Here is a 12,847-nt window from a genome sequence, read left to right as displayed (position 1 = left end):
TCTGTACCCTCACCGGTGCCCTAAACCTTACCGTTCCCTAACCCTAACCCTAGCCCGGAACAGAAACGTACCACCAACCCTGCACCTTACCCTACACCGTACCCTAATCCTAATCCGTTTCCTGACACTGACCCATGCGTCAGCAAGTTCCCTGACCCTAACACGTTTCCGTACCCTCACCTCTGTCTAAACCTTGCCGTTCCCTAACCCTAACCCTAGCGCGGAATGGAAACCTACCACAAAACCTACACCTTACCCTACGCCGTACCCAAATCCTAATCCGTACGCTTACACGGAGACGTGCATCAGCACGTACGCTGACCCTAACACGTTTCCGTACACTCACCTGTGCCCTAAACCTTGCCATTCCCTAACCCTAACCCTAGCCAGGAACGGAAAACTACCACCATCCCTACACCTTACCCTACGCCATACCCTAATCCTAATCTGTACGCTGACAATGACCCATGCGTCAGCACATACCCTGAACCTAACACGTTTCCGTACCCTCACCTGTGCCCTAAACCTTGCCATTCCCTAAGCCTAACCCTAGGCTGGCACGGAATCCTACCACCAACCCTACACGTTACCCTACTCTGTACCCTAATCCTAACCCGTGCGTCAGCATGTACCCTAACCCTAACACGTTTCCGTACCCTCACCTGTGCCCTAAACCTTGCCGTTCCCTAACCCTAACCCTAGCCCGGAACGGAAACCTACCACCATCCCTACACCTTACCCTATGCCGTACCCTAATCCTAATCTGTACGCTGACAATGACCCGTGCGTCAGCACATACCCTGACCCTAACACGTTTCCGTACCCTCACCTGTGCCCTAAACCTTGCCGTTCCCTAAGCCTAACCCTAGGCCGGCACGGAATCCTACCACCAACCCTACACGTTACCCTACGCCGTACCCAAATCCTAACCCGTGCGTCAGCATGTACCCTGAGCCTAACACGTTTCCGTACCCTCACCTGTGGCCTAAACCTTGCAGTTCCCTAACCCTAACCCTAGCCCGGAATGGAAACCTACCACCAACCCTACACCTTACCCTACGCCGTACCCTAATCCTAATCCGTATGCTGACACTGACCCTTGCGTCAGCAAGTACCCTGACCCTAACACGTTTCCGTATCCTCACCTGTGTCCTAAACCTTGCCGTTCCCTAACCCTAACCCTAGCCCGGAATGGAAACCTACCACCAACCCTACACCTTACTCTACGCCGTACCCTAATACTAATCCAGACGCTGACACTGACGCGTGCGTCAGCACGCACCCTGACCCTAACATGTTTCCGTACACTCACCTGTGCCCTAAACCTTGCCGTTCCCTAACCCTAACCCTAAACCTGAACGGAAACCTACCACCATCCCTACACCTTACCCTACGCCGTACCTTAATCCTAATCTGTACGCAGACAATGACCCGTGCGTCAGCAAGTACCCTGACCCTAACACGTTTCCGTATCCTCACCTGTGTCCTAAACCTTGCCGTTCCCTAACCCTAACCCTAGCGTTGAATGGAAACCTACCACAAAACCTACACCTTACCCTACGCCATACCCTAATCCTAATCAGTACGCTGACACTGACCCGTGCGTCAGCACGTACCCTGACCCTAACATGTTTCCGTACACTCACCTGTGCCCTAAACCTTGCCGTTCCCTAACCCTAACCCTAGCCCGGAATGGAAACCTACCACCATCCCTACACCTTACCCTACACCGTACCCTAATCCTAATCAGTACGCTGACAATGACACATGTGTCAGCACATACCCTGAACCTAACACGTTTCCGTACCCTCACCTGTGCCCTAAACCTTGCCGTTCCCTAAGCCTAACCCTAGTCCGGCACGGAAATCTACGACCAAACCTACACGTTACCCTACGCCGTACCCTAATCCTAACCCGTGCGTCAGCATGTACCCTGACCCTAACACGTTTCCATACCCTCACCTGTGCCCTAAACCTTGCCATTCCCTAACCCTAACCCTAGCCCGGAACGGAAACCTACCACCATCCCTATACCTTACCCTACACCGTACCCTAATCCTAATCTGTACGCTGACAATGACCCATGTGTCAGCACATACCCTGACCCTAACACGTTTCCGTACCCTCACCTGTGCCCTAAACCTTGCCGTTCTCTAAGCCTAACCCTAGACCGGCACGGAATTCTACCACCAAACCTACACGTTACCCTACTCCGTACCCTAATCCTAACCCGTACGTCAGCACATACCCTGACCCTAACACGTTTCCGTACCCTCACCTGTGCCCTAAACCTTGCCATTCCCTAAGCCTAACCCTAGGCCGGCACGGAATCCTACCACCAACCCTACATGTTACCCTACTCTGTACCCTAATCCTAAGCCGTGCGTCAGCATGTACCCTAACCCTAACACGTTTCCGTACCCTCACCTGTGCCCTAAACCTTGCCGTTCCCTAACCCTAACCCTAGACCAGAACGGAAACCTACCACCATCCCTACACCTTACCCTATGCCGTACCCTAATCCTAATCTGTATGCTGACAATGACCCGTGCGTCAGCTCATACCCTGACCCTAACACGTTTCCGTACCCTCACCTGTGCCCTAAACCTTGCTGTTCCCTAAGCCTAACCCTAGGCCGGCACGGAATCCTACCACCAAGCCTACACGTTACCCTACGCCGTACCCTAATCCTAACCCGTGCGTCAGCATGTACCCTAAACTAACACGTTTCCGTACCCTCACCTGTGCCCTAAACCTTGCAGTTCCCTAACCCTAACCCTAGCCCGGAATGGAAACCTACCACCAACCCTACACCTTACCCTACGCCGTACCCTAATCCTAATCCAGACGCTGACACTGACGCGTGCGTCAGCACGTACCCTGACCCTAACATGTTTCCGTACACTCACCTGTGCCCTAAACCTTGCCATTCCCTAACCCTAACCCTAGCCCGGAACGGAAACCTACCACCATCCCTACACCTTACTCTACACCGTACCCTAATCCTAATCCGTACGCTGACACTGACCCGTGCGTCAGCACGTACCCTGACCCTAACATGTTTCCGTACACTCACCGGTGCCCAAAACCTTGCCGTTCCCTAACCCTAACCCTAGCCCGGAACGGAAATCCCTACACCTTACCCTACGCCGTACCCTAATCATAATATGTACGCAGACAATGACCCGTGCGTCAGCACATACCCTGAACCTAACACGTTTCTGTACCCTCACCTGTGCCCTAAACCTTGCCGTTCCCTAAGCCTAACCCTAGGCCGGCACGGAATCCTACCACCAACCCTACACGTTACCCTACGCCGTACCCTAATCCTAACCCGTGCGTCAGCATGTACCCTGACCCTAACACGTTTCCGTACCCTCACCTGTGCCCTAAGCCTTGCCGTTCCCTAACCCTAACGCTAGCCCGGAACGGAAACCTACCACCAACCCTACACATTACCATACGCCGTACCCTAATCCTAACCCGTGCGTCAGCATGTACCCTGACACTAACACGTTTCTGTACCCTCACCGGTGCCCTAAACCTTACCGTTCCCTAACCCTAACCCTAGCCCGGAACAGAAACGTACCACCAACCCTGCACCTTACCCTACACCGTACCCTAATCCTAATCCGTTTCCTGACACTGACCCATGCGTCAGCAAGTTCCCTGACCCTAACACGTTTCCGTACCCTCACCTCTGTCTAAACCTTGCCGTTCCCTAACCCTAACCCTAGCGCGGAATGGAAACCTACCACAAAACCTACACCTTACCCTACGCCGTACCCAAATCCTAATCCGTACGCTTACACGGAGACGTGCATCAGCACGTACGCTGACCCTAACACGTTTCCGTACACTCACCTGTGCCCTAAACCTTGCCGTTCCCTAACCCTAACCCTAGCCAGGAACGGAAAACTACCACCATCCCTACACCTTACCCTACGCCATACCCTAATCCTAATCTGTACGCTGACAATGACCCATGCGTCAGCACATAACCTGAACCTAACACGTTTCCGTACCCTCACCTGTGCCCTAAACCTTGCCATTCCCTAAGCCTAACCCTAGGCTGGCACGGAATCCTACCACCAACCCTACACGTTACCCTACTCTGTACCCTAATCCTAAGCCGTGCGTCAGCATGTACCCTAACCCTAACACGTTTCCGTACCCTCACCTGTGCCCTAAACCTTGCCGTTCCCTAACCCTAACCCTAGCCCGGAACGGAAACCTACCACCATCCCTACACCTTACCCTATGCCGTACCCTAATCCTAATCTGTACGCTGACAATGACCCGTGCGTCAGCACATACCCTGACCCTAACACGTTTCCGTACCCTCACCTGTGCCCTAAACCTTGCCGTTCCCTAAGCCTAACCCTAGGCCGGCACGGATTCCTACCACCAACCCTACACGTTACCCTAAGCCGTACCCTAATCCTAACCCGTGCGTCAGCATGTACCCTGACCCTAACACGTTTCCGTACCCTCACCTGTGCCCTAAGCCTTGCCGTTCCCTAACCCTAACCCTAGCCCGGAACGGAAACCTACCCCCAACCCTACACATTACCATACGCCGTACCCTAATCCTAACCCGTGCGTCAGCATGTACCCTGACACTAACACGTTTCTGTACCCTCACCGGTGCCCTAAACCTTACCGTTCCCTAACCCTAACCCTAGCCCGGAACAGAAACGTACCACCAACCCTACACCTTACCCTACACCGTACCCTAATCCTAATCCGTTCGCTGACACTGACCCATGCGTCAGCAAGTTCCCTGACCCTAACACGTTTCCGTACCCTCACCTCTGTCCTAAACCTTGCCGTTCACTAACCCTAACCCTAGCGTGGAATGGAAACCTACCACAAAACCTACACCTTACCCTACGCCGTACCCAAATCCTAATCCGTACGCTTACACGGAGACGTGCGTCAGCACGTACGCTGACCCTAACACGTTTCCGTACACTCACCTGTGCCCTAAACCTTGCCGTTCCCTAACCCTAACCCTAGCCAGGAACGGAAAACTACCACCATCCCTACACCTTACCTTACGCCGTACCCTAATCCTAATCTGTACGCCGACAATGACCAATGCGTCAGCACATACCCTGAACCTAACACGTTTCCGTACCCTCACCTGTGCCCTAAACCTTGCCATTCCCTAAGCCTAACCCTAGGCCGGCACGGAATCCTACCACCAAACCTACACGTTACCCTACTCTGTACCCTAATCCTAAGCCGTGCGTCAGCATGTACCCTAACCCTAACACGTTTCCGTACCCTCACCTGTGCCCTAAACCTTGCCGTTCCCTAACCCTAACCCTAGCCCAGAACGGAAACCTACCACCATCCCTACACCTTACCCTATGCCGTACCCTAATCCTAATCTGTATGCTGACAATGACCCGTGCGTCAGCTCATACCCTGACCCTAACACGTTTCCGTACCCTCACCTGTGCCCTAAACCTTGCCGTTCCCTAAGCCTAACCCTAGGCCGGCACGGAATCCTACCACCAACCCTACACGTTACCCTACGCCGTACCCTAATCCTAACCCGTGCGTCAGCATGTACCCTAAACTAACACGTTTCCGTACCCTCACCTGTGCCCTAAACCTTGCAGTTCCCTAACCCTAACCCTAGCCCGGAATGGAAACCTACCACCAACCCTACACCTTACCCTACGCCGTACCCTAATCCTAATCCAGACACTGACACTGACGCGTGCGTCAGCACGTACCCTGACCCTAACATGTTTCCGTACACTCACCTGTGCCCTAAACCTTGCCGTTCCCTAACCCTAACCCTAGCCCGGAACGGAAACCTACCACCATCCGTACACCTTACCCTACACCGTACCCTAATCCTAATCCGTACGCTGACACTGACCCGTGCGTCAGCACGTACCCTGACCCTAACATGTTTCCGTACACTCACCGGTGCCCAAAACCTTGCCGTTCCCTAACCCTAACCCTAGCCCGGAACGGAAATCCCTACACCTTACCCTATGCCGTACCCTAATCATAATATGTACGCAAACAATGACCCGTGCGTCAGCACATACCCTGACCCTAACACGTTTCCGTACCCTCACCTGTGCCCTAAACCTTGCCGTTCCCTAAGCCTAACCCTAGGCCGGCACGGAATCCTACCACCAACCCTACACGTTACCCTACACCGTACCCTAATCCTAACCCGTGCGTCAGCATGTACCCTGACCCTAACACGTTTCCGTACCCTCACCTGTGCCCTAATCCTTGCAGTTCCCTAACCCTAACCCTAGCCCGGAATGGAAACCTACCACCAACCCTACACCTTACCCTAAGCCGTACCCTAATCCTAATCCAGACGCTCAAACTGACGCGTGCGTCAGCACGTACCCTGACCCTAACATGTTTCCGTACACTCACCTGTGCCCTAAACCTTGCTGTTAGCTAACCCTAACCCTAAACCTGAACGGAAACCTACCAGCATCCCTACACCTTACCCTACGCCGTACCCTAATCCTAATCGGTACGCTGACACTGACCCTTGCGTCAGCAAGTACCCTGACCCTAACACGTTTCCGTATCCTCACCTGTGTCCTAAACCTTGCCGTTCCCTAACCCTAAACCTAGAGTTGAATGGAAACCTACCAAAAAAGCTACACCTTACCCTACGCCATACCCTAATCCTAATCCGTACGCTGACACTGACCCGTGCCTCAGCACGTACCCTGACCCTAACATGTTTCCGTACACTCACCTGTGCCCTAAACCTTGCCGTTCCCTAACCCTAACCCTAGCCCGGAACGGAAACCTACCACCATCCCTACACCTTACCCTACACCGTACCCTAATCCTAATCCGTACGCTGACACTGACCCGTGCGTCAGCACGTACCCTGACCCTAACATGTTTCCGTACACTCACCGCTGCCCAAAACCTTGCCGTTCCCTAACCCTAACCCTAGCCAGGAACGGAAATCCCTACACCTTATCCTACGCCGTACCCTAATCATAATATGTTCGCAGACAATGACCCGTGCGTCAGCACATACCCTGACCCTAACACGTTTCTGTACCCTCACCTGTGCCCTAAACCTTGCCGTTCCCTAAGCCTAACCCTAGGCCGGCACGGAATCCGACCACCAACCCTACACGTTACCCTACGCCGTACCCTAATCCTAATCCGTGCGTCAGCATGTACCCTGACCCTAACACGTTTCCGTACCCTCACCTGTGCCCTAAGCCTTGCCGTTCCCTAACCCTAACGCTAGCCCGGAACGGAAACGTATCACCAACCCTACACATTACCATACGCCGTACCCTAATCCTAACCCGTGCGTCAGCATGTACCCTGACACTAACACGTTTCTGTACCCTCACCGGTGCCCTAAACCTTACCGTTCCCTAACCCTAACCCTAGCCCGGAACAGAAACGTACCACCAACCCTGCACCTTACCCTACACCGTACCCTAATCCTAATCCGTTTCCTGACACTGACCCATGCGTCAGCAAGTTCCCTGACCCTAACACGTTTCCGTACCCTCACCTCTGTCCTAAACCTTGCCGTTCCCTAACCCTAACCCTAGCGCGGAATGGAAACCTACCACAAAACCTACACCTTACCCTACGCCGTACCCAAATCCTAATCCGTACGCTTACACGGAGACGTGCGTCAGCACGTACGCTGACCCTAACACGTTTCCGTACACTCACCTGTGCCCTAAAGCTTGCCATTCCCTAACCCTAACCCTAGCCAGGAACGGAAAACTACCACCATCCCTACACCTTACCCTACGCCGTACCCTAATCCTAATCTGTACGCTGACAATGACCCATGCGTCAGCACATACCCTGAACCTAACACGTTTCCGTACCCTCACCTGTGCCCTAAACCTTGCCATTCCCTAAGCCTAACCCTAGGCTGGCACGGAATCCTACCACCAACCCTACACGTTACCCTACTCTGTACCCTAATCCTAACCCGTGCGTCAGTATGTACCCTAACCCTAACACGTTTCCGTACCCTCACCTGTGCCCTAAACCTTGCCGTTCCCTAACCCTAACCCTAGCCCGGAACGGAAACCTACCACCATCCCTACACCTTACCCTACGTCGTACCCTAATCCTAATCTGTACGCTGACAATGACCCGTGCGTCAGCACATACCCTGACCCTAACACGTTTCCGTACCCTCACCTGTGCCCTAAACCTTGCCGTTCCCTAAGCCTAACCCTAGGCCGGCACGGAATCCTACCACCAACCCTACACGTTACCCTACGCCGTACCCTAATCCTAACCCGTGCGTCAGCATGTACCCTGAGCCTAACACGTTTCCGTACCCTCACCTGTGCCCTAAACCTTGCAGTTCCCTAACCCTAACCCTAGCCCGTAATGGAAACCTACCACCAACCCTACACCTTACCCTACGCCGTACCCTAATCCTAATCCAGACGCTGACACTGACGCGTGCGTCAGCACGCACCCTGACCCTAACATGTTTCCGTACACTCACCTGTGCCCTAAACCTTGCTGTTCCCTAACCCTAACCCTAAACCTGAACGGAAACCTACCACCATCCCTACACCTTACCCTACGCCGTACCCTAATCCTAATCTGTACGCAGACAATGACCCGTGCGTCAGCACATACCCTGACCCTAACACGTTTCTGTACCCTCACCTGTGCCCTAAACCTTGCCGTTCCCTAAGCCTAAACCTAGGCCTGCAAGGAATCCTACCACCAACCCTACACGTTACCCTACGCCGTACCCTAATCCTAACCCGTACATCAGCATATACCTTGACCCTAACGCGTTTCCGTACCCTCACCTGTGCCCTAAACCTTGCCATTCCCTAACCCTAACCCTAGCCCTGAATGGAAACCTACCACCAACCCTACACCTTACTCTATGCCGTACCCTAATCCTAATCCGTACGCTGACACTGACCCTTGCGTCAGCAAGTACCCTGACCCTAACACGTTTCCGTATCCTCACCTGTGTCCTAAACCTTGCCGTTCCCTAACCCTAACCCTAGCGTTGAATGGAAACCTACCACAAAACCTACACCTTACCCTACGCCATACCCTAATCCTAATCAGTACGCTGACACTGACCCGTGCGTCAGCACGTACCCTGACCCTAACATGTTTCCGTACACTCACCTGTGCCCTAAACCTTGCCGTTCCCTAACCCTAACCCTAGCCCGGAATGGAAACCTACCACCATCCCTACACCTTACCCTACACCGTACCCTAATCCTAATCAGTACGCTGACAATGACACATGTGTCAGCACATACCCTGAACCTAACACGTTTCCGTACCCTCACCTGTGCCCTAAACCTTGCCGTTCCCTAAGCCTAACCCTAGGCCGGCACGGAATTCTACCACCAAGCCTACACGTTACCCTACGCCGTACCCTAATCCTAACCCGTGCGTCAGCATGTACCCTGACCCTAACACGTTTCCATACCCTCACCTGTGCCCTAAACCTTGCCATTCCCTAACCCTAACCCTAGCCCAGAATGGAAACCTACCACCAACCCTACACCTTACCCTACACCGTACCCTAATCCTAACCCGTGCGTCAGCACATACCCTGACCCTAACACGTTTCCGTACCCTCACCTGTGCCCTAAACCTTGCCGTTCTCTAAGCCTAACCCTAGACCGGCACGGAATTCTACCACCAAACCTACACGTTACCCTACTCCGTACCCTAATCCTAACCCGTGCGTCAGCACATACCCTGACCCTAACACGTTTCCGTACCCTCACCTGTGCCCTAAACCTTGCCGTTCCCTAAGCCTAACCCTAGGCTGGCACGGAATCCTACCACCAAACCTACACGTTACCCTACACCGTACCCTAATCCAAACCCGTGCGTCAGCATGTACCCTGACCCTAACACGTTTCCGTACCCTCACCTGTGCCCTAAACCTTGCAGTTCCCTAACCCTAACCCTAGCCCGGAATGGAAACCTACCACCAACCCTACACCTTACCCTACGCCGTACCCTAATCCTAATCCGTACGCTGACACTGACCCGTTCGTCAACACATACCCTGACCCTAACATGTTTCCGTACACTCACCGGTGCCCAAAACCTTGCCGTTCCCTAACCCTAACCCTAGCCCGGAACGGAAATCCCTACACCTTACCCTACGCCGTACCCAAATCCTAATCCGTACGCTTACACGGAGACGTGCGTCAGCACGTACGCTGACCCTAACACGTTTCCGTACACTCACCTGTGCCCTAAAGCTTGCCATTCCCTAACCCTAACCCTAGCCAGGAACGGAAAACTACCACCATCCCTACACCTTACCCTACACCGTACCCTAATCCTAATCTGTACGCTGACAATGACCCATGCGTCAGCACATACCCTGAACCTAACACGTTTCCGTACCCTCACCTGTGCCCTAAACCTTGCCATTCCCTAAGCCTAACCCTAGGCTGGCACGGAATCCTACCACCAACCCTACACGTTACCCTACTCTGTACCCTAATCCTAACCCGTGCGTCAGTATGTACCCTAACCCTAACACGTTTCCGTACCCTCACCTGTGCCCTAAACCTTGCCGTTCCCTAACCCTAACCCTAGCCCGGAACGGAAACCTACCACCATCCCTACACCTTACCCTACGTCGTACCCTAATCCTAATCTGTACGCTGACAATGACCCGTGCGTCAGCACATACCCTGACCCTAACACGTTTCCGTACCCTCACTTGTGCCCTAAACCTTGCCGTTCCCTAAGCCTAACCCTAGGCCGGCACGGAATGCTACCACCAACCCTACACGTTACCCTACGCCGTACCCTAATCCTAACCCGTGCGTCAGCATGTACCCTGAGCCTAACACGTTTCCGTACCCTCACCTGTGCCCTAAACCTTGCAGTTCCCTAACCCTAACCCTAGCCCGGAATGGAAACCTACCACCAACCCTACACCTTACCCTACACCGTACCCTAATCCTAATCAGTACGCTGACAATGACACATGTGTCAGCACATACCCTGAACCTAACACGTTTCCGTACACTCACCGGTGCCCAAAACCTTGCCGTTCCCTAACCCTAACCCTAGCCCGGAACGGAAATCCCTACACCTTACCCTACGCCGTACCCTAATCATAATATGTACGCAAACAATGACCCGTGCGTCAGCACATACCCTGACCCTAACACGTTTCCGTACCCTCACCTGTGCCCTTAACCTTGCCGTTCCCTAAGCCTAACCCTAGGCCGGCACGGAATCCTACCACCAACCCTACACGTTACCCTACGCCATACCCTAATCCGAGCCCGTGCGTCAGCATGTACCCTGACCCTATCACGTTTCCGTACCCTCACCTGTGCCCTAAGCCTTGCCGTTCCCTAACCCTAACGCTAGCCCGGAACGGAAACCTACCACCAACCCTACACATTACCATACGCCGTACCCTAATCCTAACCCGTGCGTCAGCATGTACCCTGACACTAACACGTTTCTGTACCCTCACCGGTGCCCTAAACCTTACCGTTCCCTAACTCTAACCCTAGCCCGGAACAGAAACCTACCATCAACCCTACACCTTACCCTACACCGTACCCTAATCCTAATCCGTTCGCTGACACTGACCCATGCGTCAGCAAGTTCCCTGACCCTAACTCGTTTCCGTACCCTCACCTCTGTCCTAAACCTTGCCGTTCCCTAACCCTAACCCTAGCACGGAATGGAAACCTACCACAAAACCTACACCTTACCCTACGCCGTACCCAAATCCTAATCCGTACGCTTACACGGAGACGTGCGTCAGCACGTACGCTGACCCTAACACGTTTCCGTACACTCACCTGTGCCCTAAACCTTGCCGTTCCCTAACCCTAACCCTAGCCAGGAACGGAAAACTACCACCATCCCTACACCTTACCCTGCGCCGTACCCTAATCCTAATCTGTACGCTGACAATGACCCATGCGTCAGCACATAACCTGAACCTAACACGTTTCCGTACCCTCACCTGTGCCCTAAACCTTGCCGTTCCCTAAGCCTAACCCTAGGCCGGCACGGAATTCTACCACCAAACCTACACGTTACCCTACTCCGTACCCTAATCCTAACCCGTGCGTCAGCATGTACCCTGACCCTAACACGTTTCCGTACCCTCACCTGTGTCCTAAACCTTGCCGTTCCCTAAACCTCACCCTAGCGTGGAATGGAAACCTACCACAAAACCTACACCTTACCCTACGCCATACCCTAATCCTAATCCGTACGCTGACACTGACTAGTGCGTCAGCAAGTACCCTGACCCTAACAAGTTTCTGTACCCACACCTGTGTCCTAAACCTTGCCGTTCCCTAACCCTAACCCTAGCCCAAACGGAAACCTACCACCATCCCTACACCTTACCCTACGCCGTACCCTAATCCTAATCTGTACGCTGACAATGACCCGTGCGTCAGCACATACCATGACCCTAACACGTTTCCGTACCCTCTCCTGTGCCCTAAACCTTGCCGTTCCCTAAGCCTAACCCTAGGCCGGCACGGAATCCTACCACCAACCCTACACGTTACCCTACGCCGTACCCTAATCCTAACCCGTGCGTCAGCATGTACCCTGACCCTAACACGTTTCCGTACCCTCACCTGTGCCCTAAACCTTGCAGTTCCCTAACCCTAACCCTAGCCCGGAATGGAAACCTACCACCAACCCTACACCTTACCCTATGCCGTACCCTAATCCTAATCCGGACGCTGACACTGACGCGTGCGTCAGCACGCACCCTGACCCTAACATGTTTCCGTACACTCACCTGTGCCCTAAACCTTGCCGTTGCCTATCCCTAACCCTAAACCTGAACGGA

This window comes from Mesoplodon densirostris, chromosome 5 (assembly GCF_025265405.1).
Source record: "Mesoplodon densirostris isolate mMesDen1 chromosome 5, mMesDen1 primary haplotype, whole genome shotgun sequence".
Lineage (NCBI taxonomy): Eukaryota > Metazoa > Chordata > Mammalia > Artiodactyla > Ziphiidae > Mesoplodon > Mesoplodon densirostris.
Note: the sequence above shows the minus strand (reverse complement) of the source record.